Here is a 9,761-nt window from a genome sequence, read left to right as displayed (position 1 = left end):
GGGGTCTTTGGGTGAGGTGTGTTGGTGTCACTGTATGGACAGGGCATGGGGTGGAGTGGAGCCCGTCTCAACTGAGGCCTGATGGACTGGCTCTTGGATGAGGAAGAAGCCTGGCAAGGAGCCACCAGGCAGTGACCTCACTTCCTTGACAACAGAGCACAACAGAATTCAGAACTCGGGTAACCAGGCACCCACATTCTGGAAACAGCGTCCTGCTGGGCTTATTTGTTTGGAAACCTGCACATAAGCAACATGCTCTCCTGCTGTGTGCCCATGTCACCAGGCTTTCGGCTCAGGAGAGCCAAAAGTGACACTGCTTCACGATCCTGGAGACAGTGCTATGTCTCACACTGGCACCTCTGGATTCTAGCTTGGAAAGAACCAAAGGTAACATAGAGAGTCCCATATCTGGCCAGTCAAGCCCAATACCTCTCTTACTGACCTGTGTGGCCCCACTTACCCACCCTCCCCCATGTGTATGTGTCTATGTGTGGAAGGAAGGGTCATGTGGAGAGCCTGCTGAGAAGGTGCAGTCTGATGAGCATTCAGAGGCCTGGTGGGAGGTCATGCTCACAACCCTGGTAAAGGCTGTCGGAGAGGGACTGGGTGTTCTGAGGCTTTCCTCTTGTCCCCAAAGTTCATCCTGAGCACTGAAGTTGTATGTCATTGTGTCATTGGTGCAGGGTTGTACACAAGTCAGTGTCCAATCTAGAAACATCAGTGGGAGAAGGCAGAAGGACCCTGAGGATGTTTGGGCATGGTTGTGATACCTCTGGGATGGCTCCTATTCAATGTCTTTACAGAAAACTACATATGGGATCAGGAAGCGGCTGGCAGACCCATGCTTTGTCTACCTTGTTGAGATGCCCATGTGTCCAACGACCCAGATGGGCCAGCCTGGACACAGGGAGAAAGTGACCAGTGGGAAGTCTCCAGAAACAGGGAGTGGAGATTGCTTGGAGGGGTCACAGTCCAGAACAATGTACAGGACAATGGTCAGCCAGTCACTGGTCCAGGAGCTATAGCCTGCGGAGGTAGATCCAGAGGGTGAGAAGGCTAAGGATGGGTGATGTGGGTGTATGGGGCCAATCAGTAATTTTCACCCAGGGAGGAGCCCCAGGTCATGGTGGGGGACAGGAGCAAACTCTGGCCTCAGAGTACCCAGCTGTGGTTTGCAGAAGGGAACAGGTCCTGGTGTGGGTTCCTGGCTGTGGCTTGTCTGGGATGCTCAGGGGTGTGTTCTCTCTATGCCAAGGCACCTGGAGAGGCAGGCATGGGGGTGATCTTTCTCATCTCACAGCTTAGGACTTAGACTTGCTCCAAATATCACTCTGTATTATTCTTAAGAGTCAGGTGCAGGAGCAGAAGCCACTGTGTCTCCAGGCCACATGATCACTGGCATCAACCGCTCTGCAGGGAAGGTGCTGTCTGGAGGGACTCCTGCAGGAGTCCAGGAGCCAGAAGGTGATCTGGCACATGTGCAGGACAGCCAGCACCTGTGCAGAGTGAACCAGCTCCTGCTCCAATTCTTGCCCCTGCTCCTGCCTCAGCTCCTGACACTATTCCTGCTTCTATTCCAGCTCCTTCTCCTGACACGTTTCCTGCTCCTGCCTCTGTGGCTTCCACTGTTCCTACTCCTGCCCCTGCCACTGCCTCTGCCCCTGTCCCTATTCCTACCTCTGCCATTGTTCTGCCCCTGCCCCTGCCCCTGCCCCTGGCCCTGTTCCTGCTCCTGCCCCCGGCCCTGTTCCTGCTCCTGCCCCCAGCCCTCCCGCAGTTCCTGCCCCTGGCCTTACTCCTGCCCATGTTGGTGCCCCTGCCCCTGCCCTTGGTCTTGTTCTTGCCTTGTATCTGCCCCTGCTCCTTCCCCTGTCCCTGTTCTTGCTCCTGCTCTGCCCCTGTCACTGTCACTGCCCGCACCAGGATCCCAGAGACATTGAGAGCCCACACAGCCCCGTGGGGACACCTAGTTGTAGGATGACCCTAATTTCAATCACCCAACCCCAACACCCCAGCAGAATACTTCTTCCTCTCCCCATTTGTGCTCTCTTCCTGCTATAGTTCAACTATTATTTTATAATTTTGTGTTTTGTATAGTATTTATTATTAATTTTTTAAGAAATGTGTATATGATTGAAATTGTACGATTCCTGGGCATTCAGTACACTCACAATGCTCTGAAAACACGCCACAGAATATTGTTGCAGAATATCTCAGTCCCCAAGGGACACCATGTACCTGAAGCCCTCACTTCCCATTTGTCCCCTCACCCAGCCTCTGTGAACCATGAGTCTGCTTTCTCCCTGCTCTTAACCTACTATGGATGTTTCCTATAACTGGAACCTTGCAATAGATGCTTTTGTGTCTGCCCACGTTTTCTAAGATGGTACAGATTACTTTTTGTATTTTGTGTTTATTTGAAATAGAATTTTTCTCATTTGATACTGAAATTCACAATGGGTTAAAAATTGGATGTGAAAAAATAAGACCACTTTGGTAAGAAAGGGCACGTCTTGGGGTTGAGACCCCTGTTCCTCCTGTGACACCACAGCCTGACTCACAAAAAGACATGGATGTTCATCCTGTGGCCAAAACAGAAAGAGGCAAATGCAGGAAGCTGGACGATGACACCACAAAGGGGGAAAAGTGTTCCTCACGACCTAAGTCCAGAGAAGGGTTTCCAGGCCTCTGTTCCCAAAATACTCCAAAGCCAATGTATTCCTGGGATGAAGAGCAAACACATGGAAGTCCAAGGAGAGGTGAACTCCATGGGGAGCAGGTGTCAGAGATGTGGGATGTTTCTGGAAGGAATTCAGGCAAATGAAACCCTATGGGGGCAGTGCTGATCACCCTAAGATGGTGGTTTATGGTCTGGGGACCAGCAGGCGAGTTGACAGCATAAGGAAACCAAGCCCCAGGATATCCACTGTGAGAAGTCCTGACCTGAAGGGGAGTGGCTGTCCAGTACCAGAAGAGTCCATGGAGCCCAGCTGGTCTGTTACTGGGAGAGACAACAGAGCCCAGATGGTCCAGTACTGGGAGAACCTATAGAGCCCAGGGTCTTCCTTCCCCAGCCACCATGTCTGGTCCCAAGCAGATGGGTCAGCTCAGCTCCCTTGAGTTCAGAGGGACCTCATGGCAGGAGGGTGGGGTGCTCCGGAGGCAGGACCTGATTTCCAGAATGCTGAGATGCAGGTCTGAGGTTAGGACAATCAAAAGTCAAAGGGACTGCGATCCTTACCTAGCTTGTCTTACTAGTGACCCAAGGCTGTGCTATTAGCCTCAGTTTCCACATCTGTGACTGGGGGACATAACTGGGCCATCATGATGGGTTGTTTGTTGGATTCTCTAAGAGATGAGGTGGAATCATTGCCTGGTGCCTACAAGACATAAAGGGCCACCTGGCAGGTTGCCACATGATCCTCTAGGGCAGCGCACTCCTGGAAGACCCTGCTCAGGCCTCTTCTTGGTGCCCAGCTCCTGGGAACATTCATATATTCTGAGGAGATGGAGATGATCTCGGATGTCAGCAGGTGCCACACGAAGGAAGGTCAGCCATGGGAGGAGAGCAGGACGCATCCTGTGCCACCTTCCAGGGCCCAGGCTATTACACCCTCTGATCTCAGCCCAAACAAATTCCCTTGCTGTGTGGTCTTGACCCTCCCTCATTCACTTCCTGAATCCCTCTCTCATTCACTCCCTCATTCACTCACTCCTTCCTTATTCAGCAGGTGATCTCTGGTCCCTGATATGTGCCCAGCACACTGACTCCATCCGTGAACATGACCCCAAGGGGTCACCACATGAGGTATCTTCCTTTGCAGAGTCTGCACCTTCCTGTGCTGTGTCCCCTTTGATGAGGCTCAGGTCTGCTGTGTGACCGTGTCCCCCTGACCCGCTCTGTCCCAAGGGCTTGAGGTCCTTGGGATATCTGTGCTCCCAGACTGCGAGAAGAGGATGTGACTGTGACTGTGGGGAAGGACCGAGTCCTCTGGCAGAGTGCAGGGTCACATTTGCGACTCTCATATAGGGGCAGGTGGATTCTGGGGGCATGAGGTGTCATCAGGACTGCAGTGCATTGCCAGCTTCAGTTTCCCACATCCAAGACCAAGATCCTAACAGCACCTGCCACACACACTTGTGCTGTCAAAGTGACAGTCCCCATACTGTGTCCCTGCTTGCAGTCTGCTCTGTTTGCATTTGATCATGTTCTGTCCTGAGTTGGGGAGGTGGGGGCCACATTCTGTGTGACAAAATTATAAACAAGGAACAGGGAGGGTCTTGCTCTTGTGCAGACTTGGATTCTTGGGGTTTCTCTTGTCCAGAAATAGAGTGGATTCAGAACTGAATACAAGAGTGGCTACTGTCAGGGAGGAGAAAAGAGTCCTGAATAAAGGCCCTTGCTCTGTATTTTTAGCATCAGAAGGCTTACAAACAAGATGGACATGTAGAAAGAGAGAATAAAAGGGTGATTATTAACTCGTGTGTGAGAGAAAGAGGGTTTTGATGTTATGTGGTGTTGGGGGTTTGGGTCAATATTAAAAAGAAAAAAAGAAAAGAAAATCCTGGCACCTAGCAGATGGCTGTTTATAGCAGCATGTGACACATTGTCTGTTTATCTTAACTTGTCTAGCAGATAAGACAGAGAATCCTACCTCAGGGATAAGAAGGCAGGTTTCTGTTGCTAGTTAGCTCTGCTCCAGGTGATTTCACCCTGTTGAGGCTGTCTTTAGCCCTTTTTACCTGTATAACTATTCTGGACCTTCTATCCTGTGAAAGCAGCTTTCTGCTTTTGTACTATGCTAGGGGTGCTTTCACCCTGTTTACTTAATCTTAGATGCTTTCATCTGTGGCTTCCTATTCCTGTGTCTTTGTTCTATGCTGGGGGTGCTTTCACCCTCTTTACCTCTTCTGGATACTTTCATCCTGCGGCTTCCTATTCCTCTATTTCCATGCTCAGGGCGGTTTTGCCCTGCTTACCTAATCATGGATGCTTTCGTCCTTAGCCTTGTTAACCCATTGGTACAAGCTCAGGGATTCCTATACTCAATTCCCACAATCCCACCTTTTTTTTTTCTTGTTTTTTTTTCTAGTTTTTTTTTGTTCACAGACCGTCATGACAAGCTCCTGGTCCTTCTTTTGTTTTTGTGTGGCTTGGCGGGTGACTCTGCAAAGTTATAAAAAGAGACACGGTATAAGTATTCTGCTTCCCAGAGTTATCCAGAATTTGATATGTGTGCTGGCTATAAGTGAGAAAAGATTTAAGTCATGCCACACTGCCCAGGAATCAGGCCATTCATTTCTAATTTTGTCGTTTGTAATATTGTAGCTGTTAGCTCAATATCACATCCAAATTTCCTATATTCTTAGAGACAGAAAGAAAAACAAAACACTGCAAAGGTGTGTCTGGAAAGCATCTCAGGCTTGGGAGTGACTATAAGGAATAGCAGTTATGGAAATATGCTGGTATTTAGGGTCACAGGGCAGTTTAGAGTGGAGGAACAAGGTTTCCTGTCTTTTTCCAATAAATTCCACTGCAGCACAAAAGCTTCAAGGCAGGCCAAAACTTGTATATCAATAGAAATTTGGTTTATTAATTCTTTGGTACTGTTGACCATAAATTTATTGAGGACATGGGCTGTTTGGTGCAGGCTGATTCCAGTGACGGTGGCAGAGGTGATAATGTTTACTGCTGCTAAGGCACCCATGATTAACAGGCCAACAAATCATTTTTGCCTTACAGCTGAATACGAGTGTTGAACAAGCTTGGAAAGTGAGCCTCGTCCTGATGGATGCATATAGGGCTCAGAGCTATTAACAGAAACCCAGGCTGAGACACACTAAGTACTAACAAAGAGGAGAGATTTAATTGGTTGATGTTATATTTATTTACTCAGGACATAAACCAGTCCATGATGGTAGAAATGTTATACTTATTTCTATTTGTTGGGTTTGTAAAGTGGAGGTAATAAAGAGAATGTAGGGAGAAGGAATGCAAATAGTGGCCCATGTAAATTGGTCAGGGAGACCCATGTTTTGTTAATATGTGTATTTATATAAATTTCATCATGGCTAACACTATGAGTCAAGAAGGGAAGGCCTAGGTCTCAAAGATTAACAACCATTTTACATTTTCCTTTATGAGTAGAAATATAGGGCCAGACCAACCTCTGTCTTTCCAAAAAAATATTATTCTTACTAGATTGGTCGAAGGATATGGTCTTATTCAAATATTTTGTTTCAAGGTGGCCTCTGGGACCCCAGTCAATTAAAGTCCAAGTGACCTAGCGAATATTATGCTCAGTTTCTCCATACCAGTTTGTCTAAGGAATATTATTCCAGCGGTGGTATTAATACTTGAGGCTAGAGCAAGCTAGAACATTAGGAGTGTGAGATAAGTTTGTTTTTGAGGTATATCAAAATTTGTGGCTGAGAAAAATTTTAAATTGTCTGGCCTTGTAGAGGTTTTGAGCTGTACATGTAAATGCCAGTTATTCTTCATTTGAGACAAGCACATAAGTTACTAAGTTTAGTAACACACCAAAGGAGGTTCTGAAGTAAGCCACCATTGTGGTCTGGTCATATAAAGCCAATGCTCTTGTTCAGCTTGGAAGGGTGAGTTAAGATTGGCTCCTCCCATGATCTCCTAGTGATTATTGCTTATAGGTATATCCCCATCTAGGAGTGTTGAGCTTGTCACATATAAGTGTGTTATGTAGATGAGCATAACCTAAATATTGAGCTTGGCCTGGACAAATGAGGGCAAGGATAAGAATCAGGGTTACCTGTATCGAATTCCTGTCAGTGATTGAGATCATGGCTATCAGATGCATTTCAGAAGTATATGCAATACCATTGTGTTGTAAGAGGATGCTTGCCTGGTTAGACAGACATTTGAGGCTTCCCAATGTTATATCAGGGACAAAAACTTGCATTTGTGGAGTGGCTTCAGGGTGAAGGGTCAATGAAGAGGGATCTTCCAAAAAGGGGAGGGTGGTTGCCCATTGAGTCATTATCTGTAAGTCCTGGTCATTTGGAAGATATCATGGTGGTCTCCACCATGCCATGGTACAGCTTTATCAACTGAGAGGGGACCACAGAAGTCCAGAATATGAAAACACAAACATATCCTCAACCCAGGTGGAAGTTTAGTGGGCGGAGTCTGTGTGGGCCCCATATCAGGGGTTTTGTATAGCACCATAGGATGAGAGGGTTTATCTGATTTTGAAGAATGTGGCTTAGCTCTGGTCAGTCCTTGAGGATTAAGACATTAAAAGTTAAGAATAATCATAGCAGGATCAAGAAGGAGCTGAGGTTGTTATGCAGACAGTCAGGGTATCCCCCATTTTTTAACATATATTTGAGCGTATTATGTGCTCATTTTACAATTGCTTCACTTTGTAGATTAAACGGAATGCATAATTCCAACCAAGGCTTAAGTAAACAATTCAAAAGGGCAGGCTACTCTTTTTTTACCCTATTTGTTAAGATCATGTTTGTTTTTTTGTTTATTACCTTTAAAAATATATTTTTACTTTCATACATTTTTTACATGTCTCTTATTCTTTTAAACACAGAATTATTTTCCTGATTTACATTAGCCTAATTACATTTAACAGATTTTTAACTCTTAGAAACCTTAGTCTATAGTGAAAACTAAGTAGTAACATTTGTGAACTCTGCTATATCAGAAATTTTGTAGGTGGCAGACTTATGAATCCATTATGCACAAAGCATTTTTTAACAGATATAAATATCCTTTTTTTCCCCATAGAAACCCGTAGTACAAAATCTATGTTTACTAAGCCATAGTTCAGCATTCTATTTGATATGGAAGAGGCCACAATGTATAATGGATTTCACTTTATTTATCATTTACATAAAAACTTAAATTGTAAGGGTACCAAAGTCCCTGAAGGGTATTTAAACAATTACCTATGAAAAGTATGAGATAGACAAAGTTAACCATTACCTTAAATTATCTTTTTGCTAACAAATTGCAACACAGATAACATGAGCTACTTTGACCTTCAGTAAACCTTAGTATAATGAATATTTATTATTCAATTATGATAATTTAAAAGACATGAGTACTGGGCGTTGAATGGAAGTCAATTTGTCAATAAGTTATATTAAAAATAAATGAAATGCATATCTATCTTAATTCTATTTCATTTGTGTCATGCCCAGAATTCGTGATCCACAAAGACCACCAGGGAGCTGAGTCTGATGCAAATGCAAAAGAGCCTTTACTCGAGCATCTCTAGCTCAATCCCCTACCTGCACCAACGTAGAGGTGAGATACCAGGCGGAGAGAGAGAACGAGTTACAAAAGCACAAAGGTTTCATTGGGGTCTAGGGGCAGTTGGTGAGGTATTGGCTGTGGCCTCAGCCTATTGCCTGGGGAAGGGTCAGAGTCCTGTTACACAGGTCGCCGGGTGTGTTATGATCAGGAAATTTGAAGGGGTGAGTGAGAGTTTACTCAAGGGGAGGAGGCGTGGTCAAGGTGAAGGACACAGAACAAGATGGAGTCAGCCGGCGTAGGCCTTTCAATTTGTATCCTCTTGAAAGTTTACCTTTGTCATTTTTCTCCTGTGGAACCAGTGAGGAAATCTGAAGTGGGTGGTGAAAGTCAAAGGGTGGGGGGGGGGTATTTACTGCTCTGGTACAATGTGGGGTGTAGGAGGTGATGCTGCTTGAGGCACTGAAGAGCTAGATATGCAGACCTCACCTCAGATGGTGCAGAAACTGGAGGAGAGGGAAAGGAAGGCAGAAAAAGTGAGGTGTCACCACACAGCCTGGAGGCAGACAAAGGCACAGAGGGTAGAGAAAGAGTTCCTGTGGTCCCAAAGCATGTCAGCTCAGATAGATGAGCAGATACAGATTTTTGTTTTGTTTTGTTTATTTGGTTTTCCGCTTGTGGATTGGGCAGTCCATGTCAGACCAGAGAAGACAGGGACTTTCGCCAAAACAAAAAAAGTTTCAGCGGCTGCTTGGGAATATACCTTAAAGTCTCCATCCCGAGGTAGCCTAATCAGAGACAATTGGCTCTAATCATCATAGTCATTGGCCCAGGAAATGAATGAGAGAGAAGCTTCCACATAAGTTAGAGTAAACAGAGTGTATTGGCAGAAACAGAGAGAGAGTTAGAGTGTAGGGATAGTCTGTGTAAAATGTTAGTGCATTGTGGTTTGAGAATTATTGGAAGATGGGCTAACTGCCTTAGTTGGGAATAGTGTTCTGGGCCAGATGATTGTTCAAAAGACACCAGGATAGCAACATCAAAGTTATGCATGGCATGAGTCACATTAGCATTATAAAACTCTTGAGCATACACAGCATAGATGCTTGGGGTCAAAATTATTTTCGTAAGAGTGCCCCCATCCCAGCCGACATAGAATAAGTGCCACAAATAGGTTCTAAACTGTGTAATGCCCCCGATTTCGAATCCGAGAGACCACCAAGGAGCAGATACCGATGCAAACGCATGAGGGTTTATTTGCAAGCTCGAGCTTGGGCCCAAGTATACCCGATACAGCGGAGCAGGGACTTGGACCCCTAAGTTAAGAGGTGTAGCAGTTTTATAGGGGCCTGTGGCCAATGAGATTGTAACACACACAGAAAGTTGCATAGTCATGTCAGTCCACACGCAGGTGGCCAATTGAATTACAATTTACCTATAGTAACTGTTTGAACTAGCCTATCACTCTGGTCAGAATTGGCGTGCAAGTTTGGCGGGCAAAAGGCGGGGTTTACATTCT

The sequence above is a fragment of the Panthera pardus genome, unplaced genomic scaffold (assembly GCF_024362965.1).
Source record: "Panthera pardus isolate Hobbes unplaced genomic scaffold, ASM2436296v1 HiC_scaffold_21, whole genome shotgun sequence".
NCBI classification, from domain to species: Eukaryota; Metazoa; Chordata; class Mammalia; order Carnivora; family Felidae; genus Panthera; species Panthera pardus.
Note: the sequence above shows the minus strand (reverse complement) of the source record.